The following is a 20490-nucleotide window of genomic DNA, read 5'->3' on the forward strand; positions in this document are numbered from 1 at the left end:
TCTCCAATTTTAAATTTTGAAACTTTTAGATTCTTATCGTGTCTTCTAGATCTAGATTCGGCTCTTTGCTTTGCCCTTTTTATTACCAATTCTTTCTTTTGATTTAATCCCAAACTTGTACAAGGTGGAAACTCTAATTTTTCTTCAATTAAACTTTTACTACTTTTATCTAACAAAATTTCTTCCGGTGGGAACTCTGTAGTTTCATGATGTAATGTGTTCATGACATTCTCAAAATCCGATATGAATCTGCCCCAAGCTCTAATAAAAAACACAAAATTCAATTTCAGCTAACACTGAGTTACAGTAACAATAAAGTTATGCATAATATTAATAATATATACAAATACAGCATCCTGCCCCTGCTCGTCTCTTTATTAACAAGGCAGTCTTTCATGGTTCATAAAACAGTCACTTAAGTCTGGTGGCTTCTTAGGCCTCTGGAGTTCAAAGTCTTTGCTCACTTGAACTCTTCGCAAAATAAACACTGAGTCGTCAGGCGGCTCTTTCTTTCTTTGTTCGGTCTCAACATCTGGATTCTGTTTTGACACTTCGTCATTGTTAGGTACCATATCGTACTTAACTGCATCCCCTTTAATTTCACTGATTTTTTCATACCCTCTTTCAGTAAAAGTATATTCACTTTCTTTTACACCTAAGAATACATCTTCACTAGAGTCATCACTACTCTCTTCCTCAACACCAGATTCATTTAAGTACGCTACTTTTGCACAACAGGGAAAGTTAGTATATTCAATTTTGTCTATATTAGCGTATCTTTCATCTTCTGAACTATCGTCGGAATCCGACCATTCCGGATCGCTATCAGGTTCTAACATAAAGGCTTTTCTGAGACAGGCACTAAGTTCCTCCTCGGTATTGTTGTCAGGCTTAGATTTTAATTCAATCTCCTCTTTTGGTGAAACGGCCTCATCATCAGCTTTATTTACCTCTACTGTGACTTCATATTCGGTGTAATCCTCGTGGACTCTAATTACTTTCATGTAATCATCTGCCCCTTCTCCACGGTGCCTCTCGGTAGCAGCTTGCACTATTGGCGGATTGTTAGCAGAAGTTATTTCTTCATCAATGCTGAGGATTTCATCCTCCAAATCCTTCCTATCATTAACTTTCCTCTTATCGTCAGCACGCGTACTTTGCGCGGCGCTATTTATTCTCCCCTCTTCAAATTTGGGCCACGTCACTTTATTGACGCCCCTTTCATTTCCCTTTCTATCAACTAATTTCTTCGTCTCATACTCCTTCTTAACATCCTCCCACTCACATTGCTTTAGGCCCTTGTACAGATCGTCGATCTGCACACGCCAATCAGTTACTTCTGCTAATTCATTATCGCCCTTTTCCTCATTGCAAACACTGCTAACCGCACCTCTCTGTGTTTTCACAGTCTCATCTATTGTTTCCTTTGCCACGGAATTATCACTCGTAAAATTTTCATTATCTCTTACGGCTACGTTCGCACCTACTGCTGCCGTATTGCTAGCTGCTTCTCTCTGAACAGATGTTCCACTAGGCTGGGCCGTTGCCCTCTGATGCTCCACTCGCCCGTTAACCTGGAGCTTTCTGTGCGGCATAGATGACTCATGCTCGCTCACACCTGACGCTTGTCTCGCCACAACACGTTGCTTCGTTTCACGCCTGTCTCTAACCTGTCTCATTACATTACGGTCGGTCCGGTATCTGTTCTTAAATCGGGGCCGGTATGTATTGTCCGCTTCCGTTTGGCCCGCAACGTTCGCGGAAATTAGTTTCCCGCGTCGTTATTATTTTGCGCGGCATACCCTCTACCGCGACCTTGATAATTTCCTCTGCCTCTTCCTCTGCCTCTTCCTCTCTGTATTACATTGACGCGAAATCCATCGCCGTCATTCCTTTCGTCATTGTGTCGGGTATTACGGTTGCCAAAATTTTGATAATTGGCACGACTTTCGCGCCAATGGTCTTCGTCTTCGACTCTTTCGAGAAATGCTTGGAAGCTGCGATGATTGCTTCCTACATACCTCTTTGAATCTTCTGGGAGCTTTTTATACAGCTCCCAGATAATTTCCGAATCTGTTCTTCTACCTCTTAAATGCGTCAATTTCCTGTACCAATACTCGCAGAAATCTTTCAAAGAATTCCTGCCCCTGTTATCATGCTGTTTGGCCATGATAAACTCGCGCCATAAATGGTCCTGCTTTTGTTCAGACCAATATTCTTCGGTAAATTTTTGCCTAAATTCTTCGAACGTCATTCGTTCGGTATCTAAATTTATTCCCCAGCGCTTAGCGTCACCTGCTAAAGCGCTAATTACAACGTTTATCTTTTCCTGATCAGACAAGTGCCCAGGAAATATTCTCTCGCAATTTTTTATGAAGTCTAACGGATGCCACCCGTTATGTTTCTTGGCTGGATCGAAGCGTTCCTCGCCTTCTAACAGCTTCGTAATTGGTGCGCCATTACAGACCACACCAGGCCTATCTTTAATTCTGCTCTCTAGATCGAAAATTCTGCCTTGAATTTTCGTAGCATTTTGTTCACAATTCTGAACACATCTGGTTACTTTTTCACCTAATTCTTTTTCAGTGTCTACAACTACCTTTTTCAACTGAGATATTCCGTATTGACATTCGTTTACGATCTCAGATTTAAGACCGAAAACTTTTTCGTCTACCTTAGTTTCAACCAGAGGTTCTACTTTCTCTTGGATGTTGAGAATTTCAACATCGAATCTACTATTAATGTTACCAATTTCCTCCTGCATAGTATCCATATTTTTGTTAATGGTGTCAATTTCAAATCTCATATTATTTACCACAGAACCTAAATTTCCCACTTTTTGTTCTACCTGCTCTATTTGTTTACTAATTCTAATTCCTTGATCTTTGACCTGTGCTTTAATTTGATCAACGTGTGTTTTAAGCTGCTCGTTCTGTGTTTTGAGCTGCTCGTCAACGTGTGTTTTAAGCTGCTCATTCTGTCCTACAATTTGTTTGGTTAATTGTTCAAATAAGTCGTTCATATTTAAAATTTTTACACTGTTTTGTTCTACAGAATCCGTGTGTTCCGGTCCTACTTCATAAGTTTCTTTCGGTTCTTTCTTTATCAGTGGTGAATCAAATATGTCAGTGGATTCGTTCACGTATCCACTATCATCTACAAAGTCACCCTCTACTTCCTGTTTTGTCCCTTGCTGTGTTCGAGGTGATCGCGACATTTCAATCTGTTCGTTGACGTGTTCATGGTATTGTATGTACGCCAATTGTCTTCCGCTAACGCCATCTGTTATCTGGCCGCGTAGACTCCTGCTACTGCTAGCCGCATTCTCCATTTCGCTCGGCACATCTACCCTGTCCCCGTTCCTGTCCATATTGAATGCCAATCACACACACTATTATACTTGACTCACACTGCAGATTACTTTGCTAAACTTTATTATTGTTCGTGCCACTGAACATCCACTGTTCGGTCTTAAGTTTATAACCGACAACAACTGGATGTCCTGTCACCGGGAAGCCACGTGTAACCCTACCGCACTGCCGGACGTGCGTTAACTCTATAAAGCCTGTACTGTAATAAGTTCACGGGCTTCACCTTGTAAACAAGGATTTAGTACCTAAGTTGACCGCGTGTACCTAATGGAAGCAATTCGGACTTATATTCAGTCAGTAACTACAGTGAGGCGTCAAGCAAAAGTAAGGTACAATTACGCGTTCGCATGGACAAGAAGTATACACAGTAGATACTACCAATGATTAATAATACGGTCGCCAGCCTAATTAGGCATTGAGTGAGTTTTTCCCTGTACAAGTGGTAGCATGTACAAGCATAATGACACGTAGCAATGTTGCGTTTTATAGCAAAATTTAGAACCAGAAAGAATCTACTGAACTAAGGTTTTCTTCTTTTGTATTAGTTTGGATGAGCTAAACTTACACAACACCACACAGCAATGATTACTACGAGCTGCACTTTGTATATTGATCAGACTGAAATCGGGCATAGATTACCCTAGAATCAGTAATTTTGAAAACACACATACAATGTCACTATTAAAATTGGAAAAAACACTAATACACTTAGGTTTAATATAGAAATTAATTTTACTGTTCAATTCTGATCAGTACACTTCAAAATGTGCAAGAATAGGCAAGAGAAAGGGGGGGGCCCTGAAACTGTTACGGTCGTTATGCTGAAACTAGTAAGTCCTGAAGGTACATTAACACTCAAAATTGTCAATCTGTGGATAACTACTTTATTCCTTTTATTACTGAATCAATTAGTTATTATTCTTTCAGTCTCAAATTAATTAACTAACATTGCTAGCTCAATTCAGATTTTATCTTTCAATTTAATCACACTGTAGTTCTTTACTAACATTTACATTTGCACTCCTAACTCTCAACTGCTTTATAGCTTAAATTTGTCTGCAGATAATTTAGTACTAACAGTAAACTTTCAATTCAGGATACTCGGGTTGCACAATATATGGTAAGGACCCTGTCTAGGTCAATGATAAGGATAAGTGATGTCTAAGGCAATTCTGGTAGAAGTCACGTTATTATTGAACAGTTAGAACAGTTTCAACACTGGTCCACACAGATACACTTCTAAAGATGAAATAAATGTTTGACCTGTGCACGTCGGTACGGCGGATGGCGGGCAGCGAGATAGCGGGCAGCACAGCACACATACAAGCACGGCTAAGGCTCTCACAGTATCGGCACTTTCATTCTTCTTAGCGTCGTAATCTTTCCAGTTTTGTGCCTGAGAATATAGCCATGCCAAGTAGTCGTCGGAATCGGCCCATCCGAGGCTTAATGGGATCCACTTTTCCTAGATAGCCTCCTCGGTACAGTACATGTTCCTCTGACCGATACTCAACTCCGACTGTTTCACTGAGCCCGTTGTGCCGAACCGCGCCAGTGTGCGTTTTCCCGCGCTCGCCTGCATCCACCTTTTCCCGCGCCCCTACAGGTAGGGTATTCACCACAGGTTTTCTACTACACATATTCTAATGCATTACCTACGTATGGACCAAGTGTTTAAATTACAATTTACACATTTTACAATAGTTTTAACATTAAATACATTTCCTTTTGGTTATCAAATCGCTTGAAATCTAACATAAATAATAACATTCATTTAAAAAGTTGTGTACAGTTTCTTTAACATGACACGAAAAGGAAAAAAGTTCAAATTAATATTTACATTATTTTACATAAATTCAGAAAGAAACATTTATCTAAATGCACAAAGAAAAAAATTATTATAGGTACATTATTGTTACAGTTGGAGAAAGCGGCGCTCCTGGTGCCCCCTACTGGGAGCTGCAGAAAGGCCATCCACGCGTGCGCTTTGGGCAATAACTGTGCTGCCGGACGCTCCTGCGGATAAAGTTTGAACTAAATCTCAGCTACGCGTTGCGTCACTTGAGGAAACGGAAGTTCTTATTTTCCCTGTTTTTCATTTAATGGCAGCCAGTGCTGGATTCCAGGCGGCGCTCAGTTGAAAACCTGCATCCCTGTTGATTAGATTGTCCGCCGTGCGAATATATATGGCCTCCTTAATAACACAGTCCCAAGATGACGCTGGGGATAAAATTTCCGTCTGTTCGTAAAGCATACGATGTCCCGTGTCCAGGCAATGTTCCGCTACCGCTGATTTATCAGGTTGCCCCAGGCGTGTATGACGATGATGTTCGACGCAGCGTTCTTGCACGGTTCGGCATGTCTGTCCAATATAAGATTTTCCACATTGGCATGGGATTTTGTACACGCCACGTTTTCTGAGGCCAAGGTCGTCTTTGACAGAGCACAATAAATTCCTCAATTTTGCTGGTGGCCGAAAAACACACTTGACGTCGTGCTTTTTGAGGATTCTTTCTATTCTCGAAGACATGCCGCCAAAATAGGGCAAGAACGCTGTTGCAGTGGGTGCCTCCACATCTTCATATACATCCTTGCGTCGAGTTTGCTGAGAACGGAATGCATGGCAACTTTTCATGCTTTCCCGACGGATCTGTTGCAAATACGCTTCTCGGGTTTGCCGCCGGATCGTATTGTGTAAATCGTACAATATTTCTTCGATGCAACTGCTCGACATCATGAGGTGGTGGTAGCTGCTGCTGTCACTGCTGCAAGGCGCGACTGATGATAATCGCGCTTTTTTTTTTCCTTTATTGTTATTTTAAAACCCGTACAAAACAGGCAGGCTGTCAGCAGCATGGTACGCCGCTCTTCAGCCGTAGACGAGATAAGAAAACACAGAAAGAATACACAAATGCGACATAACGGTGGTTAATAAAAAGGAGACACATAAAGACAAACACGGAGCCGTTCACACTCGACGATAATTCACTACAAACTGTTGTCACGACGCACGAACACTGAAGATGGCGATGGCACAGGTGAACGATGGAGTACGACGGCAACACTGAACACTAAACACGACGGCACACACGATACACTGATGGCGACGACCTCTGGCGCGCGAATGTTCACTCAGCGTGTACGAGTCGGGGACCTGCCAAGAGTGGAGGTGAAGGAGGAGGAAGGGGAGATGGGAGAGGGGAGAGCAGAGATGCATGGGCAAAGGAGAGAGGGGGAGGGAGGAAGGGGGAGGGGAAGCCCGGAGGAGAGGGTAGGAGGGAGGGGGGAAAGGAAAGAGAAGGGAAGGGAATGGGGGGGAGGGAGGGTGCCTAAAGGAAAGGACACAGGAGGCGGGGGGGAGGATCAAAGTTGATAGGAGGGGTATATGCAAGGGAGGAGGACATCATCAGGGAGGGGGAGCTGGCGGAAGCCACCTTGGGAGAGGGTAAGGAGGGTGGAGAGATGGAGACCAGGTGGGATGTGGGAATACAGGCGCGGCAGCGGGTGGGGCTGGGAGAGGATCGGGGACACGAGCGGGTGAGGAGGATCAAGTTTACGGGAGGTGTACAGGATCCGTATCCTTTCAAGGAAAAGGAGGAGGTGGGGGAAGGGGATGAGATCATACAGGATCCGCGTGGGGGAGGGGAGACGGATGCGATAGGCAAGGCGGAGAGCATGGCGTTCAAGGATTTGGAGGGATTTATAAAAGGTAGGGGGCGCGGAGATCCAGGCGGGATGGACGTAACAAAGTATAGGGCGGATGAGGGATTTATAGGTGTGGAGGATTGAGGAGGCGTCCAAACCCCATGTACGGCCAGAAAGGAGCTTGAGGAGACAGAGGCGGGAACGTGCCTTGGCTTGGATTGTCTGGAGATGGGGAGTCCAGGAGAGGCGACGGTCGAGGGTGACGCCAAGGTACTGAAGGGTGGGAGTGAGGGCGATAGGACGGCCATAGACGGTGAGATAGAAATCAAGGAGGCGGAAGGAAGGGGTGGTTTTGCCTACAATGATCGCCTGGGTTTTGGAGGGATTGACCTTAAGCAACCACTGGTTGCACCAAGCAGTGAAGCGGTCAAGATGGGATTGGAGAAGGCGTTGGGAGCGTTGCAGGGTGGGGGCAAGGTCAAGGAAGGCAGTGTCATCGGCAAACTGGAGAAGGTGGACGGGGGGTGACGGCGGCGGCATGTCCGCCGTGTACAAGAGGTACAGAAGGGGGGAGAGGACGGAGCCTTGGGGCACACCGGCGGAGGGGAAAAAGGTGTAGGAATCTGTGTTATGGATGGTGACATAGGAAGGACGGCGGGAGAGAAAGGAGCCGATCAGACGGACGTAGTTAATGGAAAGGGCAAAGGTTTGGAGCTTGAAGAGGAGACCGGAATGCCAGACGCGGTCATAAGCGCGTTCGAGGTCAAGGGAGAGGAAGATTGCGGAGCGACGGGAATTAAGCTGTTCGGAAAGGAGATGAGTGAGGTGAAGGAGAAGATCGTCAGAAGAGAAGGACGGCCGAAAGCCACACTGGGTGACGGGAAGGAGGCGGTGCTGGCGGAGATGCTGGTGGATGCGGCGGGTGAGGATAGATTCCAGGACCTTGCTGAATACCGAGGTAAGGCTGATATGACGGTAAGAGGAGACGGCGGACGGCGGTTTGCCAGGTTTAAGGAACATGAGGATACGGGAGGTTTTCCACAGGTCGGGGTAGTAACCGGTGGACAGGACTACATTGTAGAGCCTGGCCAGGGTGGAGAGGAAAGAGACAGGAGCTTCACGAAGGTGACGGTAGGTGGCACGATCGTGACCAGGAGTGGTGTTGCGTTTTGTGCGGAGTGTATCAATGAGATCCTGTGGAGTGATAGGGGCATTGAGTTCCGTGTGTGTAATGTTGTCCAAGTACTGGAAACCAGGAGCGAGGGGATGGACAGAGGTGTCAGTTCGATCGCGGATATCCGGGAAGAGGGAGTAATCGAACTGGGGATCATCGGGGATGGAGAAAACATCGGAGAGGTAAGAGGCAAAGTGATTGGCCTTACTAAGGGCGTCAGGGAAGGGGTGATCATCGTGGAGAAGAGGATAGTAGGGGGAGGGTTTTGTTCCGGTAAGGCGACGGAAGGCCGACCAGAACTTGGACGAGTTGATTGGTAGGGTTTCATTTAAACGGGTGCATGTCTGTCGCCAGTCCCAGCGTTTCTTAGCCGCGAGCAAATTACGAACGTGTCGCTGGAGTTGCCGGTGGCGTCGTAGTGTGTCCGGGTCACGCGTGCGGAGGAAGGCACGGTAGAGACGACGGGATTCACGGAGGAGGAGAACGGCCTGTGGGGGTAAGGTAGGACGGTGGGGGTGGATGGCGACAGTAGGAACGTGGGCCTCCACGGCCTCAGACAAGGTCTGCTGGAGAAAGGAGGCGGCATGGGTGACATCGTCAGGGTGGTGGTAGGTGAGAGGGTGGCTATCGACCTGGGTGGAAAGGGTATCCCGGTAGGCATTCCGGTCGGCTCGGGAATAGTCATGGACATACTTAGGGGGAGGATCAGTACGAGGGTCGGGGCGAGGGCGACGACCGTCTGAAACGGTGAGGAGGACAGGGAGATGGTCGCTACCAATAGGTTCCAGGACATCCACCGTTATGCGGCCAAGGAGGTTGGGGGAGGAGAGGATAACATCAGGAATGGAGTTGGATTCGGGACAGGTGGGCTGGGGGATGGGAATGAGGTCGCCTTGAAGGGAGGAGAGGAACCGATGCCACCGCCGTAACTGGGCGGCGGAACGACTATGGATGTTGAGGTCGGCGGCGATCACGTAGGAGGAGAAGGTACGGTCAATGTGGGAGAGGAAGTCGAAGGGAAGAGTGGCGTTAGGGCGGACATAGATGGTGGCGCAGGTAACGGTAAGGCCAGGGAAGAAGAGACTAAGGATCAGGTGTTCGGAGGGGTCGGGAAGGAGTGGTTGGAGCCGAACGGAGATCTGGCGGTGGTGCCCAATGGCAACTCCGCCACGCGCAATCGGGAGGGGATTATCGGAGCGGTGGAGGAAGTAGGGCGAAGTGTGGACTGTGTGGTGGGGTTGCAGGAAGGTTTCATTGAGGAGGAAGGCATCCACGCGGTGGGTGGCAAGGGTGTGCAGGAAGAGGTTTTTGTTGGCGGGAAAGGAGCGTATGTTGTTAAAAAGGATACGTTGCTGTCGCGCCATGACAGGGATTTAAACGAGGGTGTCAAGACGGGAGAAGGTGAAATGGGCCTGGTTGTTGGAGTAGGTGGCGTACATCTTGAGTTGGAATATGGAACGGGCGGCAAGGGAGATCTGCTGGAGGGTGTGGGGGCGCTGAAAGGGATGAACATTCTGGAGGACGATGGTAAGGAACCTGATGATGTCCTCAGCGGTGGGGGGGGGACGAAGGGAATTGCCAGGAGGGGTGGGGGCGTCCAGGGGACGGACAGGGACGGTGAGTTCAGGAGTGGTTGGAGGGGGTCGGGCTTTACACTTTTGGGAGTAGGTGGGATGGGGGAGATTGCAGGTATTGCAGGAAGGAGGGGATTGGAGATTAGGGCACTGCCTGAGGAAGTGCGCTTGCCGACAATGCGGGCAGGTGGGGGCCTCGCGGCACTCAGCTGTGGGGTGCGCGTTATAGCGCAGACACCTCTGGCAGCGCAGGGTTTGAGGAGGGGAACGGGAGGGGTCGACCTTGTACCGCTGGTTAAAAAGGAGGGCACCCTCCTTCAGGAGACGGTCAATGGAGGGGGCGTGCTCAGAAAAAACCCGCATAAGGCGGGTGGGGCCGGTAGCGTTATGTATGCGGCGAACTGCACGCACCTCCAAATGGGGATGCGCCTGGAGCTCCGCCAACACCTCCTCCTCCGTGATCACTGGACTAAGCCGAGTGATCACGGCGGTGGGAGTTGGCGGGCGACGCGGAGGTTGGGGTTGGCGGGAGGGAGGTGGTGAAGGAGCAGGGGTGAAAGAGGCATGAGGGCCAAAGCGGGTGACAGGGATGCGGAAAAGGAGGTATGTGTGGAGGGTTGGGCTGGGGGAGGAGATGAGGAACGAATCACGGCGAGGAGTGAGGAGGGAGATGGGGGCACCAGGACAATGCTGGCGAAGGAAGAGGGTGAGGTTCCGGGCTTCAAGGAGAGAGGGATCAGGATGGGTGAGGAGGTAGCGGTAGGAGGAGGGGGTAGAGGAGGAGGAGGAGGAGGAGGGGGCAGGGACAGGCGGGGAGACATCCATGGCATCATGGGTGGGGGAAGGAGGACGAGGCGGAGCCTTTTTGGAAGCAGAGGAAGCAGGGGTGCCACTGGGGCGCTTGACGGCGGTGGAGGAGGTGTGGGGGACGGGAACAACGGGAATGTGGCGGGGAGGGGCAGGTCCCGGGGCCAGAGTCGGCGCCAGAGATGGTGACGGTGAAGGTGAAGGTGAAGACGACGGCGACGATGACGATGACGATGACGGTGGCAGTGGCGGCGGTGATGGCGAAGGTGACGGGGAGAGCTGGGCGTGGACAGTGGCCCGACGGGCCACCACCCGAGCCGGAGCTGCAGTGACAGGCTGGGGGAGTGGGGGGAAAGGATCAGAACGAGAGGAAGAAGCGGGAGAGGGGGCGACAAAGATAGAGGGTGAAGGGAGAGTGAGGAGAGGTGGGATGGAAGGAGGGGGGTGGGACTGGGCACACCAAGTTATAGTGGTGGAGGCGGCGGAAGGGGAAGTATAAACTATGGCGGTGGTGGTAGCGGTGGTGGGGGCGGACATGACGGTAGACAGAAACAATAACTAACGGAACGAAGAAGAGAGGACAGAAACTGGGGACAGACAAAGACGAAGACGGATGAAGACGAAGACTGAGGAAGACGAAGACGGCCGTAGACGAAGGTCAGGACGGCGGCGACGGCGGCACCGGATGGCGGCGGCGGCGGCGGCGGGCACCGGCGGCGGCGGCGGGCACCGGCGGCGACGGCGACGAACAGACGGACGGATGAACAGCAGATGGCGGCGAACAGGCAGACAGGCAGACGGACGGCCGGACGGACAGCAGGCAGCAGCGGCGGCGGCGGCGGCGGCGGCGGCGGCGGCGGCGGTGGACAGCGAGCAGGCAGGCGGACAGACGGACGAACAGCGACAGCAGGAAGCGACAGGCAGACAGACAGACAGACAGACAGGCAGACAGACGAACACAAACTTCGAAAGCGGAGATTCCAACCAGGGAGTAGCCCAGGCCTTGGAATCGGACACCTTCGAATGAGGGGATCCAACCCTCTCCGGATAATCGCGCGGCGGCGTCGGAATTTATCATGACGGGAGCAGGCAATACGCGTGCGATAGAAGACGCTCATAGTTGGAGAAAGCGGCGCTCCTGGTGCCCCCTACTGGGAGCTGCAGAAAGGCCATCCACGCGTGCGCTTTGGGCAATAACTGTGCTGCCGGACGCTCCTGCGGATAAAGATTGAACTAAATCTCAGCTACGCGTTGCGTCACTTGAGGAAACGGAAGTTCTTATTTTCCCTGTTTTTCATTTAATGGCAGCCAGTGCTGGATTCCAGGCGGCGCTCAGTTGAAAACCTGCATCCCTGTTGATTAGATTGTCCGCCGTGCGAATATATATGGCCTCCTTAATAACACAGTCCCAGAAAGATGACGCTGGGGATAAAATTTCCGTCTGTTCGTAAAGCATACGATGTCCCGTGTCCAGGCAATGTTCCGCTACCGCTGATTTATCAGGTTGCCCCAGGCGTGTATGACGATGATGTTCGACGCAGCGTTCTTGCACGGTTCGGCATGTCTGTCCAATATAAGATTTTCCACATTGGCATTGGATTTTGTACACGCCACGTTTTCTGAGGCCAAGGTCGTCTTTGACAGAGCACTATAAATTCCTCAATTTTGCTGGTGGCCGAAAAACACACTTGACGTCGTGCTTTTTGAGGATTCTTTCTATTCTCGAAGACATGCCGCCAAAATAGGGCAAGAACGCTGTTGCAGTGGGTGCCTCCACATCTTCATATACATTTTCAGCAAACTCGACGCAAGGATGTATATGAAGATGTGGAGGCACCCACCGCCGCCGCGCGATTATCATCCGTCACGCCTTGCAGCACTGACAGCAGCAGCTACCACCACCTCATGATGTCGAGCAGTTGCATCGAAGAAATATTGTACGATTTACACAATACGATCCGGCGGCAAACCCGAGAAGCGTATTTGCAATTTATTGGTTTGGTTTTAAGAATACTGCTACATTAGCGCCCTTGAAGTCAATTGAATTATCATTTTCATCTCATATAGTTATTTCTAAATTCTGAGTAGTATGAGAACTGGAATACATAAAGAATGGTTTGGTTTATAAGTTACTGGACTACCAAATTCAGAATTAGGTTTAAATGAAGAAATAATATTAGTTTCTCTATGAAAATTATCATTATATTTCACAAACATTACCTCTGCCAAATTAAAATTTACTCTAATAAATTCAAATGGATGATTTTAATAACTTCTTTTATGAACACTGCTTTTATTAGGTTCAATAATTTGATTATTAAATCATAAAACAATTGCAGTAATATTTTCTTTTAAAGCTATGTATAATTTCTTAGCACTTTCAATTACAATTATATTTGGAATTTTATCTTTTTAATATGAATATTAAGATTATTCGAATGTTTCTTTCTATGTTGTCCAACAGGTATTTCTATTGTTTCTGCAACACAGTAAGATTTATTATTTTTGTGTGTGATATTTGGAGTTAAGAAAGTCGAATAAAAAGAAATTGTGAAACACTTTTATAATTTTCATTTACTGGAAGAGTCAATCGTTTATTGAGACCAGAAGAACTATCACTCAACTTGAATATTCTACTCATTTATATTAGTCAAAATTATGTAAATAAAAGATGGATTGGGACCGAAAAATAAAAATTCCAGAAAAGGAAGTAAAAAATAAACATGGAAAACTCTTACCAAATTCTTTTCTATCAGCAATTATAGGACCAAGTGGTTGAAGAAAAACAACATTAATGATCGATAATTATATTTTAACACCTGGTAGGATAAATTGGAAAAAATTAAGTATTTGCAAATTTACACAAAACGTTTAGGTCTACCTAAATCTCATAAATTTGTAAAAAGTTTTATTGAAAATAACAATGAAATTATTCCTTTAGACGAATCTGAAAATAATTCAGGTGTAAGTCTTTATTGTTTTCATTCTGGAGAATCGAGATACAATTAGAGAATATTTTACTAAAAGTAGAAATAAAGTAATTTTTATCTACATCAAACATATTAAAACTACCAAAAGATTTGTCAGTGAGAATACTAATTTTTTATATATTGTTAAACAGCACTGTACAAATTTAAATCATATTGATCATGAATTTCTAGGTAGTGATTTAAAATTTGCTGAATGTAAAGAAATATGTAGTAAATGGTTTTGTACCAATGGATATGACAATAAAAATTTATGAACATAAATATAGAGAAAAGATTAAAATTTTCAAAGTTAAACATAAAATAATATAAAGAATTGATATGTAACCAGCAGTTATATTCATAAACAATTTTTTTTAAATATCAGAATAAAAACGTTAAACATAAAAATGTTAAACATAAAAACATTGAAGATAAAAATGTTGAACATAAGCATTGAACATAAAAGTTCAATCTAAGCATTAAAGATAAATGTAGAAGGTAAAAGTCAAACTTAATGTTGAATGTAAATGTTAAACATAAACGTTATTATAAATTTTACACATAAAATTTAAATAATGATTTCCATTATATTTCTATTCTTAATAAGTGTTTGCAAAATATGAATCAGAAACCGTTAAAAAAGGTAAAAAAAACAAAAAAGTAATAGATCAATTAAAGGAATAGTTTAAGAATTGGAAAAACCAACAAAGAACTGCATATGAAAAATTTGAAAAACAAGAACAACAAGTTATTGGTACAATTGAAAAAATTAACCAAGGAATTGAAAGATAAGGATGAAAGTTTTAAAAACAATTGAAGGAAATAGAGAAGTTGGAAAACAATTGTTCCTTATAATTAACACATTTTGAATATTTTAATGTTATTCCAACAAATAAAAATGTGACAGTCATTAATTTGATATTACTTTAATTTTATCAGAAATAAATTGCTTTAACAGAATTATGAATAAGAAAGAAAATAGAAAACAAAAGATGTTAAAAAAATAAATAAGAGTGAAAGAATTTTAGAATTTCTTAACTATAGTGAAGATAATGCTTTTCGATTTAGTGCTGTTGGACAATTTAAATATGTTGGAATACTACCAGTAGTATTCAATGGTGATAAATTAAAAATTTGTGAAAAATGGAGGACCACATGAATTAAAAATTTTAACTACACTACTGGCCATTAAAATTGCTACACCACGAAGATGACGTGTTATAGACGCGACATTTAACCGACAGGAAGAAGATGCTGTCATATGCAAATGATTAGCTTTCCAGAGCATTCACACAAGGTTGGCGCCGGTGACAACACTTAAACGTGCAGACATGAGGAAAGTTTTCAACCGATTTTCATACACAAAAAGCAGCTAACCTTCGTTGCCTGGTGAAACGTTGTTATGACGCCTCATGTAAGGAGGAGAAATGTGTACAATCACGTTTCCAACTTTCATAAAGGTCCGATTTTAGCCTATCGCGATTACGGTTTATCGTATCGCGACATTGCTGCTAGCATTGGTCGAGATCCAATAACTGTTAGCAAAATATGGAATCGATGGGTTCAGGAGTGTAAAACGGAACGCCGTGCTAGATCCCAATGGCCTCATGTAACTAGCAGTCGAGATGACAGGCATCTTATCCACATGGCTGTAACAGATCGTATAGCCATGTCTTGTTCCCTGAGTCAATAGATGGGGACGCTTGCAAGACGACATCCATCTGCACGAACAGTTCGACGGCTTTTGCATCAGCATGGACTATCAGCTCAGAGACCATGGCCTCGGATGGATGGATAAATAGCTGGAATTATTCTGGAATTTGTATCTATCATCGCCACCAAGAACTGACAGAGTCCAGCAATTCTACCTGCAATTCCACCTACCAACATGCAGTTGCCACCACATTGCGCAATCATTGCATCGGAAAGCTACAATGATGTACAGTGAAGGATCAGCTTAATGGATGTGTTAGTGTGCTCAAATATAAGGTAATTTATATCTGAATTTAAGTACCTACCTTGATTTTTTCCTTATAATAACACCTCTCAGGTTCCTCTCCATCTGAACTAAAGTGATTACTGAGTGTCCCTACTGAAAGAACATTAAAGACCAGTTTTCTTTTTTTTTAAATTAATGCCTCTTGAACGTAGTAAAGAGAAAGTTAAAGTTAATGTGGCAAGAGAGTGAGTTAAAGTTAATGATGCTTGCTGAAAATAATTTTCCTAGTAGAGCTGCTTATTAATGTGTTGTTGTCAACTTCAAATTAAAAGTTCTTAAGAGTGAGGCTTATAAAGTTTTGCTTAGTAAATGATCACATTACTGCCTGTTGTAAATCGCAGAAGGTGAGTCAGTATCTTACATATATGTTAATTTTGTGTCTCACTGTAGTAAAAGTGGACAACAACAGTTATGAAACATTATATACTCATGTTTGCTAAGTGTTTGTCTCTCTTGTGTATTAGATGAAACATTATATACTCATGTTTGCTAAGTGTTTGTCTCTCTTGTGTATTAGAAGTGCATATTAATAGCATAAAAGTATCTACAGTTTGTCTATTGTGTTAATGCTCGGTAGCAAGTAACGGAAAGACCACTAATTATAAAAACCATAATATCTTTATGCCCTGAAAGTAATAGTGTGTTTCGGTATCTCTTATAATTTTGCAAATAGTTTCTGTTGCTCTAACTGTTAGTTTCAATCTTACTGTAAACATATGTATGTGTCAGAGTTCATTGCACTCGCGTGTGACAAAGTATAGGTTGTGTTTATTCGTTAAAATTACTAATACCTATTTTCTTAAACGAGAATGTTAATCGTTCTCTTGCCTAGTTAGGCCGGCGACCGTTTTTTTTATCAGTTGAACAGTGCAGATAGGCAAACTTTTGTTCGTACTGTTCAAATATTTACGTAATTCTGACTTTCACTTCCGATAAGCTACCTCCGTTAGGTACAACACGGTCAACATAACAAAATTCCTCTCAGGGGGTAACACTGCTTTGTTGCTTTATACCATTATTACTACAACTAAATAATTCTGATTTGCAAATTGTCTCAAGTTTTGAGGTTATGGTATAGCAGTGGCAGACAGTAGTGTTATACGTGGCGCCGCGTGACAGGACGTTGTTCAGTTTTTTTTTCTTTATTGTGATTTCATCCCCCTGCCCCATATGGGCAGGGGAGGGTTGTCAGCAGCACAATCCGCCGCTCTTCAGCCGAGTGACACGACAACTAAATCAAGAATAAAAAATACATACATAAGGAGATAAAAAAGGGGAACATAAAACAGAGTAAGGAGAGAAAATGGAGGTAAAAAGACATGGACATGTAGAAGTTCATGGGGGACAGTTAAAAAAGTCACCAGAAAGTTAAAAAACAGAGTTGGCGATACTTAAAACACAGAGAAGCACTGGATGCTCATGCACAGGTTAAAATTTGGCCACAGTACTAAAAACACTCCGAAACAACACACTTAAAACCCACTTGGAGCACACACGACGAAGAATAAAACTACCAGGCGGACCTGCCAAGGGAAAGGTCAGAGAGGATGGAAAAAGAGAGGAGAGCATGGGGCAGCTGGGGAAGCGGCGGGATGAAGAGAGGAGGGGCAATCGTGGGTTCACAAAGAGGCAGGAGACACATGGGGCGGTAAAGGAAAAGGGAATACAGGGCAGGAGGGAGCGCAGAGACACTGACAGAAAGCACAAGAGATGGAGGGAGAGTAGGAGGGGAAATCCGCTTAGAAGGAGGGAGGGGGAGGAGAGGGAGCCCTGAGGAGGAGGCAGGAAAAGGGGGTTAGAGTTGGTAGGAAGGGTAGATGTCAGGGCGAAGCTCATCATCCAGGAGGGGTAGACGGTGGAAGTTGTGTTGGGAAAGGAGATGGAGGGTGTGGAGATGGAGAGAGGGAGGGACACAACGGTAAAGGCGCGGCAACTGGTTGGGTGTGGAGAGGAAGGGAGACACCAGGGGGTGAGGGGGATCAAGGCGGCGGACAATATATAGTGTGCGGGTGTGTTCGAGGAAAAGGAGAAGGTGGGGGAAGGGGATGAGGTCATAGAGGATGCGTGTGGGGGACGGAAGGTGGATGCAGAAGGCGAGGCGGAGTGCATGGCGTTCGAGGATTTGGAGGTCTTTATAGAACCGGGGAGGGGCGGAAATCCAAGCGATGCTGGCATAACAAATGATGGGGCGGATCATGGATTTGTAGGTGTGAAGGATGGTGGAAGGATGCAGACCCCATGTCCGACCAGACAGGAGTTTCAGGAGGCGGAGGCGGTTGTGAGTTTTGTTTTGGATGGTAAGGAGATGGGGAGTCCAGGTGAGGTGGCGGTCGAGTGTGAGGCAAGGTATTTGAGGGTAGGAGTGAGGTGGATAGGATGGCCATAAATGGTGAGGTAGAAATCATGGAGGCGGAAGGAGCGGGTGGTGCGGCCTATGTTGATCGCCTGGGTCTTGGAGGGATTAACACAGAGGAACCACTGGTTGCACCAAGCAGTGAATTGGTCAAGGTGGGTTTGGAGGCTACGTTGGGACCGTTGAATGGTAGGATAAAGGGCTAGGAAGGTGGTGTCATCAGCGAACTGGAGAAGATGAACAGGAGGGGGAGGTTTGGGCATATCAGCAGTGTACAGGAGACAGGGGAGAGGGGAAAGGACAGAACCTTGGGGCATGCCGGCAGAGGGGTGGAAAGTATGGGAGTTGGAATTGTGGATAGTCACATAGGAGGGACGATGGGAGAGGAAGGAAGCAACGAGACGGGCGAAGTTGATGGGGAGAGCATAGGTCTGGAGTTTGAAAAGGAGCCCGGGATGCCAGACACGGTCATAGGCGTTCTGGAGATCAAGGGAAACAAAGATAGCAGAGCAACGGGAGTTTAAGTTGGAGGGAAAGAAGATTGGTAAGGTTAAGGAGCTGGTCGTCAGCAGAGAAGGAAGGCCGGAAGCCACATTGGGTAAGAGGAAGGAGGCGGTGCTGGTTAAGGTGGCGGTGGATACGGTGAGAGAGGATGGCCTCAAAGACCTTACTGAACACGGAGGTGAGGCAGATGGAACAATAGGAAGAGGTAGCAGAGGGGGGTTTGTTAGGCTTAGGGAACAGCAGGACACGAGAAGTCTTCCAAAGGTCAGGGTAAAATCCAGTGGAGAGGAGGACATTGTACAGGGTAGCAAGGACAGACAGGAAGGATGGAGGGGATTCCTTGAGGTGACGGTAGGTGACGCCATCATGACCAGGGGCGGTGTTGCGTTTGGAGCGGAGGATGAGCGTGACATCTTGCATGGTGATGGGAGTGTAGATGTCTGAGGGGGGTAACCTATCCAAGTACTGGAAGCTAGGGGCGAGCGGGGGGACAGAGGTGTCAGTGTGGTCAAGGAATGTTGGGAAGAGGGAGTAATCAAAATGGGGATCATCAGGAATGGAGAAGACTTCGGATAGGTGGGAAGCAAAATGGTTAGCCTTACTGAGCTTGTCAGGAAAGGGTCGATCGTCATGGAGGATGGGGTAATGCGGGGTGGGATGGCTACCAGTAAGGCGGTGGAAGGCTGACAAGTACTTGGAGGAGTTGACAGGGAGGGTGGAGTTGAGGCGTGTGCATGTCTGACGCCAGTCCCGGCGTTTATTTGCTTTAAGGAGGTTCCGGATAGGTCGCTGTAATTGCCGGTGGCGGGTGAGAGTATCCCGGTCACGAGTGCAGAGGAAGGAGCGGTCGAGCCTGCGGGATTCATGCTGAAGGAGGACGGCGGTGAAGGAAGCGTAGGGCGGTGAGGGTGGATGAGTTTTGTAGGGACATGAGCCTCCACAGCGTCAGTGATGGGCTTCTGAAGGAAGGAAGAGGCATGGGTGATGTCATCAGGGTGGTGGAGAGTGAGGGGGTTGCTTTCGAACTGTAAGGCAATGGATTCCCGGAGGGCATCCCATTTGGCACGGTGGTAGTCATGGACAGACTTCGGAGGGGCAGCTAGGCGGTTGGCTGCAGTGGGGGGACGGGTAGAGGAGATGGTGAGAAGGACATCAACGGCAATGCGACCAAGGAGGTTGGGGGAAGCGAGGATAACATCATGGGTGGAGTTACTTTCAGGACAGGTGTGCTGTGGGAGAGGAACAAGGTCACCATGGAGGGTGGCAAAGAACTGATGCCACCGACGAAGGGTGGAAGGGTCATGGCTGTGGATGTTGGGGTCAGCGGTGATCACATAGGTGGAAAGGGTACAGTCAACATTGGAAATGAAGTCAAAGGGGAGAGGAGCTGCGGGACGGATATAGATAGTGGCACAGGTGACGGTGAGGGAGGGAAAAAATAGGCTGAGGAAAAGGTGTTCGGTCGGGTCATTGAGGAGGGGTTGTGGCCAGACAGGGAGATGCCTGAGGTGGCCTATAGCGACCCCGCCTCGAGCTAGGGAAGGGGATTGTCAGTGCGGAGGAGAGATGTGGACTACATGGTGGGGTTGGAGGAAGGTTTCATTAAGGATGAAGGAGTCAGCCTGGTGCTGGGAGAGTGTATGCATGAAGAGGTATTTGTTTGCAGGGAGGGAGCGAATGTTGAGGTAGAGGAGATGATACTGTTGACAAGCCATGAGGTTGGGTGTGGGAAGGGGAGAGAGGGGCTTAAACGAGGGTGTCTAGGCAGGTGAAGGTGAAGTGGGCCTGGTTGTGGGAGTATGTGGCGTAGGTGTTTAAGTGCAAAACAGAGCGGGCAGCGAGGGAAATCTGCTGGAGTGTGTGGGGGCGCTGGAAGGGGTGGATGTTCTGCAGGACGACGGTGAGGAACCAGATGATGTCTTCTGCTGTGGGGGGAGGGTGGAGGGAATTGTTAGGGTGGTTGGGTGAGTCAAGTGGGCGAACGGAGACAGTGAGTTCAGGGTTGGTGGGAGGGGGCTTGGCCTTGCATTTGGAGGAATAGGTGGGGTAAGGTTCATTGCAAGTGTTGCAGGATGGGGGGGAGGCGAGGTTCGG

The sequence above is a fragment of the Schistocerca cancellata genome, chromosome 4 (assembly GCF_023864275.1).
Source record: "Schistocerca cancellata isolate TAMUIC-IGC-003103 chromosome 4, iqSchCanc2.1, whole genome shotgun sequence".
Lineage (NCBI taxonomy): Eukaryota > Metazoa > Arthropoda > Insecta > Orthoptera > Acrididae > Schistocerca > Schistocerca cancellata.